The following is a 12,068-nucleotide window of genomic DNA, read 5'->3' as shown; positions in this document are numbered from 1 at the left end:
TTGGTTTAGGGCCCAATGCGTGGTAGTAGCTGAATCATGGATCACAAACACAGAACTCAATTCCTGAGGACGGCTGCAATGAGACAACCCACCATGTACTCCTACATGGCCTCTCACCGCTACCTTTACCAAATCGTATTCACACACTTAGCTCACACACAGTAGGACATGTTCACACACCTCTGATTCATCCCCGATGAATCAGACCTGACTCAACTCTAAGCAGTAGCAGGCATGACAAACAAGCATGAATGAGTAGGCACAACAGGGCTCAAACAACTCCTACTCATGCTAGTGGGTTTCATCTATTTACTGTGGCATGACAGGTCATGCAAAGGATAAAGGGGTTCAGCTACCGCAGCAAGTAACAGTTGAATCATTGTTGTCTTAATGCAGTAAAAGAGAGCAGGGCGAGAGAGTAGGATTGTATCGGAATGAACAAGGGGGTTTTGCTTGCCTGGCACTTCTGAAGATAACATTGAGTCTTCATCAGTGTCAACGATCACATCGTCGGTACAACGTCTACCGAGGGAGAACAACACCGACAAACACAGAAGAAACACGATCAATGCAATGCACAATATGATGCATGCTATGACATGGCAATATGAATGTGTTTTGAGCTAATGCAACTAGCAACAGATTAAATGAAGTTGGTTTGAATACAAGATTCAAATTCAAACTCCATATGTGATTATTCAAATGCCATTTAATTGATTTGTGCTAAACAGCAGCTATAAGTTGTTCTAACATGCATGAAAATGGTACATATGGATTCCTTGAATTTTTCTGATAATTTTTCATATATAAATTATTTAATTTGGAGTTACGGTTGAATTTCTATGATTTTTAGAAGTTTTTACAATTTTCTGGAATTACCTGAATTATTTTAAAACCAGAAAATGATTTATTGCGTCAGCACTAGGTCATGCTGATGTCAGCAGGTCAACTAGGCGGGTCCAGGTCAAACCTGACAGTGGGTCCCGCGTGTCAGTGACTCAGTTGGTTAACCTGGTTGATTAGGGTTAAACTAATACTAACAAAAATGTCAGCAGGGCTGGGTCCACATGTCAGTGGCTTAAATAATTAACTAAATTAATTAGCGTTAACTAATCTAACACCTAGACTAATTAACAGGGGCTGGCCCCACCTGTCATCGACCCAGGGGGGGTTCCGCCGTGGTCAAGTGGGTCAACCCCACCGGCGACATGACGCCGGCGAGGCCAGGTGCGGCGGCGGGCTTCGGAAATTGCCCTCAGGGCATCATTTTGAGCGTGGTTAGTTGCATTCAAACGCACGCAGTGGCACGCGTCGAACGGTGGTGGTGGCCGGACCTATGGTGGCCGAAGCCGACGACGGCGAGCTCCAAGGCGGTGGCCGAAGTTCGGGTGTGCTTGGAATCGGCGTTGTGGTGCACGGTGAGATGAACGGGTGGGCTAGATCGGCTCCTGGGAGCAGCGCAAGCACGATGACATGCTCAGGTGAAAACTGGGCTTGCTCAAGCCATGGTGACGACTTCGCCGGCGGCGAGCACAACTCGGCTATGTGCATCTGTGGCTAGGGCGCGAAATCAACGCGGGGAGAAGAGGGGAATCGACCGGAGGCTCACAGGGGTTGCGACGGTGGCCTCGGGGAGCTCGGGGAGGCGTCAGGGAGGGCACACGGTCGCCGGCGATCTCGGCGGCCGAAGCTTGAAGAAGAGGTCGGGGAAGCCGCTGCAGGGTGCGTCTGCTCGTGTGGCTTGGCAGGGACGGTGTAGAGGTCAGTGGCGGAACTTCTGGAACTGGCGGGAGGGCGAGGGAGGGCTGGTGGCTGCGGCTATGGCGAACGGCGGCGACGGCGACTCTCGGGTGAGCTCGGGGAAGGGAGTCAGGGGAGGGAGAGAGGGTGCAGCGAGTGAGGGAGAGGTGAGAGGGGGTCGGGGAGGCGCGTGGCGTCACCGGGGCGTCGAGGAGGAAGCAGGAGGTGGCCAGGGGAAGCAGGAGGTGGCCGAGGCCTCTCGGGCGCGCGCCACGCCTCGGTCCTTCTGGCGAGGAGGAAGACGACAGGGGGAGTGGAGATGGGCTGGGCCGTGCTAGGCCAGGTAAGTGGGCGCCAGGTAAGTTAGGTAGGTGGCCTGGTGGCCTTCTCTCCCTTTCTTTTATTTCCTCTTTTCTATTTCTATTTCTGTAGTTTGTTTTGATTTGACTTAAAATATCAAATCATTTTATAAAATCCTGGAAACAATTATGGGTGCTTTCTGAATTATTTCAGTGACCCTTAACAATTTCCAACATTTATTTGAACATTTAAATTATTTATAGTATTTAAATGCCCAAGGTCAAATACAATAGGATTTAATTCAAAAATCCAAAAATGTCTTGGAAAAATATCCATCATCTCTGGATATGGTTTTCACCCTTTTCCAGTAATCATGAACATTTTTGCAAAGCAATTTGGGTTCTTTGAAAATATTTTGAAGTTGAACCTATTTGCAATGCTTTGGTGCTAGGGCTTGGTCATCCCCATTTCAAATTTCATAAAATTTAAACATGTTGCATGGATGCTAAAGCAAAAACAAACAAGGGCTGATCTGGGGCTGTGACAGCTCACCCCCATTAAACAAAAATCTCGTCCCGAGATTCAAGCGTAGGGTAAGGTGAAGGGGGAACACAAACTAGCACAATCTTCACGATCCAGGTTGCACTTCAAATGAACGTTGATTCAATCTCCATCTTTGTCTCGTCGTGATGCTCTGAGAACTCTAGCTAATCATGACAAGAAGAGGAAAGGAAAACTCTAGAAGGATCGATCTTCTCGAAGACCGAACAACTCAGGATCAACTCATGGGATGAGACATTGTCACATCTCTCGAGCTGAGACACGAAGCATACATCTGAGGAAATGGAGTGAGACAGATGACGAGGGCTCGCTAGGTAGACAACAATTCCACACCTAAGAAGGTGGTAAACGATTGTCAACGTAGCGAGGAGTTGAGTGGCCACGATACCACGACGAAACATCCTGGAGGAGGGTGATTCGTAGATTATTACCTTAAGTGGCAAAAAGAATTACCTTTGATATAGAGGTCATTGAGACTCTCTATATCAACCTAAGGCAAATCACAGCAATCGATTGGCGGGGGTCGGTAGAATGGCATACTCGGACTTGGATGATGTGGATTACCTTGTTGAAGACAACATAATGGATGAATTTGCTTACCACCGGAAATGGAAGAGACCCATGGTAGAATGGCACATTGGCGGTGCAAGCTGGGAACAAAATGCAAATGCTGGGAATGATTCTGGTAACTGGGGAAGAACCCAACAATAGAGAGTGAATTCACTGTTTGAAAGGGTCATAGCATTGTCGAGGAAAACTGAGAGGAATCCAAGTTAGTGCCGATGATAACACGTAGCGCTTGTGCGTGCTCTCAAGAACTTGAGCATTTCCACAATCATCAAGATTCTACCAACATCCATGTCAAGGATCCTGACAACACAACTTACTACCATGATGAATACCGGTGGAAGATGCGGATGCAAAGAAAGATAACACTTTCTCAGATTTCACCTTAGCGAGGCCAAGGGATCAAAATCTAGATGATCGACCGAGAGACATTTAGCACTCCGCTTTTAATGTTCTCCCTGATGTGATAGCATAATCCATTCATAGATATGGTTTGACATCTAGAACATCAGGTAAAGATCGGACTTCGGGAACACAAAAGAAATCCATAAGGAACATCTAAGGAGTAAATCCTACGAAGTCCTTATGGGGAGGTGGCCAACTTCTTCAATCAAGATACTACAATAATAGGTCTTCCGGCTGGGTGTGTTGGCCATGACATCCACTTTACCGGTTATCGAGGGACCAGTATTATAGTTCTTGGGAATTGTTCCAACCATTATATCTGCCTGAGATTCAGATCTGGTTGGTGTCAGGATATTCCAGACTCATCGAGTCTAGGAAGAAAAATGAAAGTTTGCAACACAAATCGACGAGATGACGTTGCGAGATTCTCGAGGAATGAACTACGATAGTCAGTTCCAAAACATGAGCTGGTTCTGCTACACATGTGTGAACACGCTGTCTCAGACAAACATGATCACATGGTAGTCTTACAATAAAACACTACCGAGTTCTGGTAGGGAACCACCATTGAGGATATAGGAATCTTGTGCATGAACTAGTATTTGCACAGCAACTCCTTTTCCTTGAACAAATCAATCAGTGGCTTGGTGTGCTAGGGATACATATGGAATGAAGGTTGCAAGTCTCCAGACCACAGAATACTTCGCACGTGTGCATGACTGACTTGCGATGATTCTAGAGGAAGCAAAACTAACTTTCTCAAATTCACGGCGGCAACTTTGATCAAATGCACATGAATTAGAGGGACTCACTTCTTTCATCCAAGCATATTCTTCATGAACGAAACACGAAGATAATGCTTATATAAGTTTCCAATACTAGCTGCATGTTCAACCCGAATCATGGAGGAGATAAAATGTTGCTGATGGGCTCTACAACAATTCATCCAGGTTTCCATATAAGTGGGATTCCACAATTATGTGAACAAGGTGATAGCATTGGTCAGACCCAAAAGATATAATGGTGTATGCTCGAAGAAACAACCACGAGTAAGACAACATTACGAACATCGCTGGTTCTGATTTGATTTGAGAATAGCCCACACTCAATTCAAAGTTTTAACAAGATAATAGGTCCAACAACTGATCACAGGGACCAATCGATGAAGACATCATCTTTCTTCAACATACATACAAGATATCCCTTAATATGAACTAAGTCGGAGAAGCCTTTATCTTCCAGCTCTCCAAGTTGTTGTCTAGCTTAACCAACTAGCTCAGGGATATCCAACACAGATTCTTGGAGAAAGGGTGATTCACAAGAAACCAACTTGATCACGAGCTCAACATAACAGTCAGGAAACAACCCGATAACACTTCCAAGAAGATATTTGGAAAGTCACGAACCACCGGTATGTTACTAAGCTCGAGAACAATCTTGCTTTTGAGGGCAAGACGACATGATCAATGAGTGAGGACTTGAAATAATTCCTAACTCATTGGTCGAGGAGTGCACCAGAAATAGGGACTAGGTAGCACAATCAATCTTAGGGTGACGATTCAATAATCAACACGCTAAGAATGAGGTTATCGTCCATTTAACTACCAAGCAACATAGTTGCTAGCAATATTGATTTCACACGCCATGATTCATTTGTTGGCATTCCGGTTAAATAACACAGGAACCGAGGAATGAACAATGATGGCAAGAAGTATCACTATACCAAGAGTTCATAGGATGGTGTGCAATTCCTATAACAATCTCGATATAAAATATGTAATACTCCAAGGTAGAGCAGAACAAAAGCTGGATTAGCAATTTGATCTGCGGAGCACAACTTCTTTGACCCAATCCTGGATAGGGAAGAGGTACTGGAGTTTGTTTCTCCTAGTCATTCCGCGATAGAATGGCTTGACGGACCACAAGAGTAATAGGCATCGATAAACGAACGCACGCATACTCTTGACTATCAATTGATAGATGAAGATCAGTAGACAACTAAAGAGGGACAACTCAAAGGAACATATAACTTTCTGAGTTGTGGATGCATAGATTAGTATGTCGAACCAAGTTCAACATAATTCTTCCGGATAACCCATGCAGAAAGGTTGAGCTGGCAGAGTCACAATATAGCATGGAGAACTCATCGAGAGCACTCTTGTTGTCATCTTTTGGTTCAGAAGAACTCCTGCCAAGAATGGTTCATGGTAATTGGAAGAAGGATGTACCACGAACCTCGAGAACTATCGCAAAGGTTACTAATATCCTAAAGGAACTAGCAAACACTATCAACATGAGGTAAGTAGAGTGAATCTCGGGTTCAAAACCCAGGAGTAGAATACCTACTACTAAGTAGCATCACGGAATGCTTTCGAGAATAAAGGCCAGAATCATCACACTAGGACACAAATCATGGCTAGACCACTAGATGATCCCCTGAGACACCTAGGGTCATAATAATAATTCCAACATAAATGCCAAGGCAATAGAATACCTCAACTCAACAATTAGTGTGATTGAGCTGGCATAAAGGAACATCGAAACCAGAGGGAAAGGATTTTGCAAATGCATCAGACTATTTAGAAACCTGGGATGACTCGGATAGCATAACGGCTGTAAATGCTCAGAAAAGATTTGAGACATACTACAAAATGGTGGCATAACCACTCAGAAGCACAATATCAAGGTTTCGAGATCATCAGTTAACATACAGAAGTAGTAGGAACTGGACTCAAGCTTAAATCGGACAATCTTATAAGTCTACGGACTAGTAACACGTGATCCTGATGGAAAGAAGAGATAGCCTAGTTCTTAATCCCCGTAGAAGAGAAGATGATGACTCAGATCAGAAGGGCATAAGGTATAAGGAGTAAAAAGAGCCTTACGTTCCATCCCACAATCAATTCCCTTATATAACTAAAGAATTTCTAGACTCAACTTCGACCAGTTTGGCTTGGTAATCCTACAGGCAGTCAAGCTCTGATACCGACGCTGTCAGGACCCCGACTCAATGCCACATCGATCTAGCATGTAACACCTCATATCACTTTGCGGCCTCACGCACGGTATTCCCACGGGTGTCACCTTACCTTTGCCCGGGACTGTTTGCGCCTTTTGGCACACGTATATGATAGTGTCGCTAGCATCCATATGATAAGGAGCCCGGGCTGACATGGCTAGTCGTAAACCCAAAGTGGCACAGACTTACAGGGACAGGCATCCATGACCCAGCATCGAACGTGTCGGTCATCAGCGAGTGAATCCAGGCTGTAGCACTGGGCTAGCAGGACTCCGGTGAACCGGGCTGTAGCTGCTAACAGGACTCCGGTATTCATCGCGTGACATTTCCCCGAAGGGACAGACACAAGAACGAAGAAGGACACATGCCGGCCAGCCTAAGTGTTCCGGAGCAGTAGCAAGCTACCATGGCTCAGTGAAACACTAGGAGACATTTCCCGGTAAGAGAGGCTACTAAGGATAAACAACTAGATAGCCAGATCCCACACATACCAAGCATTTCAATAACATACACACAATATGCTTGATATGTGCAAATACAACATGGCATCACAACATGACTCTACAACTCAAGTATTTATTCATTAGGCTCCGAGGAGCGAGATATTACAACATGGGTCTCATGACCCGATAATCAGAGCATACAAGTCAAAGCACCAACGGAAGCTATCATGTCTGAGTACAGACAACTATAAATGGAAAAGGCTGAGAAGCCTGACTATCTACCAGATCCTGCCGAGGGCACAAGATCGTAGCTGAGGTAACAAGCTAAACGTCGAAGTCCACGCGGTACTACTAGCGAGACCGAAATCTCTCTGCAAAAACATAAAATAGGCAAACGTGAGTACAAATGTACCCAACAAGGCTTACATCAGAACTAACTACATATGCATCATTATCAACAAGGGGATGGTGGGGTTTAACTGCAGCAAGCCAGCTTTGACTCGGTGGCTATCCTGAACTACGACTGCAAGTAACTCTTTTGAGGTGGCGCACACGAGTCCACATATTCACCATATCAATACACCACTATGGATCCGCTCCCGTCTCCCTACGAGAACGCCATCCATAGCATCCACGCTTATCTTGCGCATTTTAAAGTATCCACTTTCACTTGTCTATGAACTGATATAAGCAACCCAGAAGTCCTTTTCCGCGGACACGGCTATTCGAATAGATGATGTTAACCCTACAGGGGTGTACTTCTTCACACACGCTCTCACCACTTACCGCCGTTTACACGACATGTACTCGGCAACCTTCAAGCGGAAGCCCAACGTGGGTGTCGGCCACGGCCTGCCTAAACACTCAAGTCTCTAGTCCAGGTTTATCGCCTATTCGGGTTCCATCCATGAGGAGATCCGGCCGGAGTTTCGCTCACAGCCCCAAACAATGTGAACAGGGTTCCGTGACACCAAACGGGCGCCCGGTATACCCGGCCACGTGCCTACCGCATCACAGCCCACCCCTCCGGTCAGCGCTGTCCACGACCTCCAGCATACTACAAACACCAGAAACTACTTGCAACTCCTGGACAGAGGACAAGGGTGATCAAGAAGCCGAGAGGGTCCATTGGTTTCGGGCCCAATGCGTGGTAGTAGCTGAATCATGGATCACAAACACAGAACTCAGTTCCTGAGGCCGGCTGCAATGAGACAACCCACCATGTACTCCTACATGGCCTCTCACCGCTACCTTTACCAAATCGTATTCACACACTTAGCTCACACACAGTAGGACATGTTCACACACCTCTGATTCATCCCCGATGAATCAGACCTGACTCAACTCTAAGCAGTAGCAGGCATGACAAACAAGCATGAATGAGTAGGCACAACAGGGCTCAAACAACTCCTACTCATGCTAGTGGGTTTCATCTATTTACTGTGGCATGACAGGTCATGCAAAGGATAAAGGGGTTCAGCTACCGCAGCAAGTAACAGTTGAATCATTGTTGTCTTAATGCAGTAAAAGAGAGTAGGGTGAGAGAGTAGGATTGTATCGGAATGAACAAGGGGGTTTTGCTTGCCTGGCACTTCTGAAGATAACATTGAGTCTTCATCAGTGTCAACGATCACATCGTCGGTACAACGTCTACCGAGGGAGAACAACACCGGGAAACACAGAAGAAACACGATCAATGCAATGCACAATATGATGCATGCTATGACATGGCAATATGAATGTGTTTTGAGCTAATGCAACTAGCAACAGATTAAATGAAGTTGGTTTGAATACAAGATTCAAATTCAAACTCCATTTGTGATTATTCAAATGCCATTTAATTGATTTGTGCTAAACAGCAGCTATAAGTTGTTCTAACATGCATGAAAATGGTACATATGGATTCCTTGAATTTTTCTGATAATTTTTCATATATAAATTATTTAATTTGGAGTTACGGTTGAATTTCTATGATTTTTAGAAGTTTTTACAATTTTCTGGAATTACCTGAATTATTTTAAAACCAGAAAATGATTTATTGCGTCAGCACTAGGTCATGCTGATGCCAGCAGGTCAACTAGGCGGGTCCAGGTCAAACCTGACAGTGGGTCCCGCGTGTCAGTGACTCAGTTGGTTAACCTGGTTGATTAGGGTTAAACTAATACTAACGAAAATGTCAGCAGGCTGGGCCCACATGTCAGTGGCTTAAATAATTAACTAAATTAATTAGCGTTAACTAATCTAACACCTAGACTAATTAACAGGGGCTGGCCCCACCTGTCATCGACCTAGGGGGGGTTCCGCCGTGGTCAAGTGGGTCAACCCCACCGGCGACATGACGCCGGCGAGGCCAGGTGCGGCGGCGGGCTTCGGAAATCGCCCTCAGGGCATCATTTCGAGCGCGGTTAGTTGCATTCAAATGCACGCAGTGGCACGCGTCGAACGGTGGTGGTGGCCGGACCTATGGTGGCCGGAGCCGACGACGGCGAGCTCCAAGGCGGCGGCCGGAGTTCGGGTGTGCTTGGAATCGGCGTTGTGGTGCACGGTGAGACGAACGGGTGGGCTAGATCGGCTCCTGGGAGCAGCGCGAGCGCGATGACATGCTCAGGGGCAAACTGGGCTTGCTCAAGCCATGGTGACGACTTCGCCGGCGACGAGCACAACTCGGCTATGTGCATCTGTGGCTAGGGCGCGAAATCGACGCGGGGAGAAGAGGGGAATTGACCGGAGGCTCACAGGGGTTGCGACGGTGGCCTCGGGGAGCTCGGGGAGGCGTCAGGGAGGGCACACGGTCGCCGGCGATCTCGGCGGCCGAAGCTTGAAGAAGAGGTCGGGGAAGCCGCTGCAGGGCGCGTCCGCTCGTGTGGCTTGGCGGGGACGGTGTAGAGGTCAGCGGCGGAGCTTCTGGAACTGGCGGAAGGGCGAGGGAGGGCTGGTGGCTGCGGCTATGGCGAACGGCGACTCTCGGGTGAGCTCGGGGAAGGGAGTCAGGGGAGGGAGAGAGGGTGCAGCGAGTGAGGGAGAGGTGAGAGGGGGTCGGGGAGGCGCGTGGCGTCACCGGGGCGTCGAGGAGGAAGCAGGAGGTGGCCAGGGGAAGCAGGAGGTGGCCGAGGCCTCTCGGGCGCGCACCACGCCTCGGTCCTTCTGGCGAGGAGGAAGACGACAGGGGGAGTGGAGATGGGCTGGGCCGTGCTGGGCCAGGTAAGTGGGCGCCAGGTAAGTTAGGTAGGTGGCCTGGTGGCCTTCTCTCCCTTTCTTTTATTTCCTCTTTTCTATTTCTATTTCTGTAGTTTGTTTTGATTTGACTTAAAATATCAAATCATTTTATAAAATCCTAGAAACAATTATGGGTGCTTTCTGAATTATTTCAGTGACCCTTAACAATTTCCAACATTTATTTGAACATTTAAATTATTTATAGTATTTAAATGCCCAAGGTCAAATACAATAGGATTTAATTCAAAAATCCAAAAATGTCTTGGAAAAATATCCATCATCTCTGGATATGGTTTTCACCCTTTTCCAGTAATCATGAACATTTTTGCAAACCAATTTGGGTTCTTTGAAAATATTTTGAAGTTGAACCTATTTGCAATGCTTTGGTGCTAGGGCTTGGTCATCCCCATTTCAAATTTCATAAAATTTAAACATGTTGCATGGATGCTAAAGCAAAAACAAACAAGGGCTGATCTGGGGCTGTGACACCTGCGGGGTGTACTGCTACACCTGCATGCCCTTCGGGCTGCGTAATGCCGGGGCAACCTTCCAGCGACTGATGCATGTCGCCCTGGGCTCGTAGCTTGGGAGAAACACAGAGGCCTATGTTGATGATATAGTGGCGAAGTCTCAGGAGGCCGGGACCTTGATAAAAGATCTGGAGGAGACATTTGCCAGCCTGTGCAAGGTGGATCTTCGGCTTAATCCCGAGAAGTGCGTGTTTGGGGTTCCCTCTGGCAAGCTACTGGGCTTCTTGGTGTCACACAGAGGGATCGAGGCCAACCCAGAAAAGGTCAAGGCGATAGAGGACATGAGCCCCCCATAGACCCTGAAGGAGACGCCGAAGCTGGCGGGCTGCTGCTACCTCTTGAGCACTGCGTTGGTTTTCCCTTGAAGAGGAAAGGGTGATGCAGCTAAGTAGAGTAAGTATTTCCCTCAGTTTTTGAGAATCAAGGTATCAATCCAGTAGGAGGCTCCACGCAAGTCCCTCGTACCTACACAAACAAACAAGAACCTCGCAACCAACACGATAAAGGGGTTGTCAATCCCTTCACGGTAACTTGCGAAAGTGAGATCTGATAGAGATAATAAGATAAGATAAATATTTTTGGTATTTTTATGATAAAGATTGGAAAGTAAAGATTGCAAAATAAAGTAGATCGGAAACTTATATGATAAAAGATAGACCCGGGGGCCATAGGTTTCACTAGTGGCTTCTCTCAAGATAGCATAGGTATTACGATGGGTGAACAAATTACTGTCGAGCAATTGATAGAGAAGTGCATAGTTATGAGAATATCTAGGCATGATCATGTATACACTACAAAAAAGACACATCCGTGACATTTTGGGCCGAACGAATTTTTTTCTATCATACATATGACACTTCTATGATGATAATTGTGACAGAACTCGGTATCATCATAGATGTGGTGGGCTCCTACTTCTATGACAAAAAATCATGACAGAAAATGGGCTTTTAGTCCTGGGCGGGCCGGAGACGCAACTGCATGACATTCGTTGGGCCGTCCATGACGGAAAAAACCGTGGTAGAAGCGAGGGGGAGGAAAATTTTGGGGAGTTCCCGGTTACGGTGGGAGGTCGGGGGCCGAGCGATGCGTGTTTCTCTCGTACACGTACGCGCGCGTGTGCGAGGCGTTGGCTCTAACTGAACCCGACTGAGGCGTTGGCCTCTAACTGAACCCGAGCTATTGCACTGTAGGCTACGTGTTACTGAACCCGAGCAATCGATCGATGGCTGTTAATTGAACCCGATCAAGCGATTCCTTCGCTACTGCTGCTAACTGAAGCCGATC

This window comes from Triticum dicoccoides, chromosome 5B (genome assembly GCF_002162155.2).
Source record: "Triticum dicoccoides isolate Atlit2015 ecotype Zavitan chromosome 5B, WEW_v2.0, whole genome shotgun sequence".
NCBI lineage: Eukaryota > Viridiplantae > Streptophyta > Magnoliopsida > Poales > Poaceae > Triticum > Triticum dicoccoides.
The sequence above is the reverse complement of the archived record's forward strand: the minus strand, read 5'-3'. Positions refer to the sequence as shown.